Source organism: Mobula hypostoma, chromosome 21, assembly GCF_963921235.1.
Source record: "Mobula hypostoma chromosome 21, sMobHyp1.1, whole genome shotgun sequence".
NCBI lineage: Eukaryota > Metazoa > Chordata > Chondrichthyes > Myliobatiformes > Myliobatidae > Mobula > Mobula hypostoma.
Window position 1 is genome coordinate 52,070,813 of NC_086117.1, and position 1,090 is coordinate 52,071,902.

The window sequence follows — 1,090 nt, forward strand, 5'->3', positions numbered from 1 at the left end:
TAATTTCAGTTCAGCTAGTTGTAATCTGTTTTTAATACTTTTAAAAAAAAAAGCTGTTTGTTGAATTAATACAGGACTAACATTGTAGTTTTAAATTAACATTATTAACTGCATTTTTCACAATGTGACATTGGTCTCCACCTACTGGTGGCAAAGGGGTATTGCCGTGATATAACAGTTTATCATTTCTTTTTCTTTAGCGAAGTGATAGCACATGATACATGTTGTGTCTGTGCATCTTTTAATTGGCCCTTTGCTTATCTTAATAATGCAGCCTCATCTCAGCATAAAAGTGTCAATCTGCAAAAATCACCATCTTGTCTTTGCCTTAGCCTTAGGTTCCTTCTCGTTAGTTTCCTGTTTTGGACATGAAGCAAAGAATCTATGGATTGGAAAATCACCAGATCCCACAACCCTATCTGAATCAGTTTCCCTAGAGTTCAGAACTGGAAAGCATGCAAGAGTTAATTAGTAGAAGGAGTAGAGGCACATGGCCTAAAAAGAACCTCCCAATATAGCAGGAGATGTGAACTTCAGTGAAAATCAAGAAAGGAACAGGCAATTCCACTCAGTCTACACTGAGCACAATGCCTGACTTCTTAACTCCTTCCTTTCCAGTTCTAATGAAAGGGCTCAGCCTGAAATGTCAACTGTTTATTCCCATCCATAGATGCTGCCTGGCCTGTTGAGTTTCTCCAGTACATTGTGTATTTGCCAAATTAAACTAAATACATTCTGACATGCTAGTCCATGGCCTCCTTGTGTGCCAAGATGAAGCCATCTCAGTGTAGAGGAGCAACACCTTATATTCCATCTGGGTAGCCTCCAACCTGAAGGCATGAATGTCGATTTCTCTGTCTGGTAAAAATAATTCTCCCTCCCCCTCTCCTTTTCTATTCCCCTATCTGGCCACTTGCTTCTTCTCCCCTGCCTATCACCTCCACCTGCCCTTTGTCCTATGACCCACTCTATCAGATTCTTTCCTCTCCAACCCTTTACTTTTCCCACCCACCTCGTTTCACCGATCACCTTCCAGCTAGCCTCCTTCCCCTCCCCCCATCTTTTTATTCTGGCATTTTCCCCCTTCCTT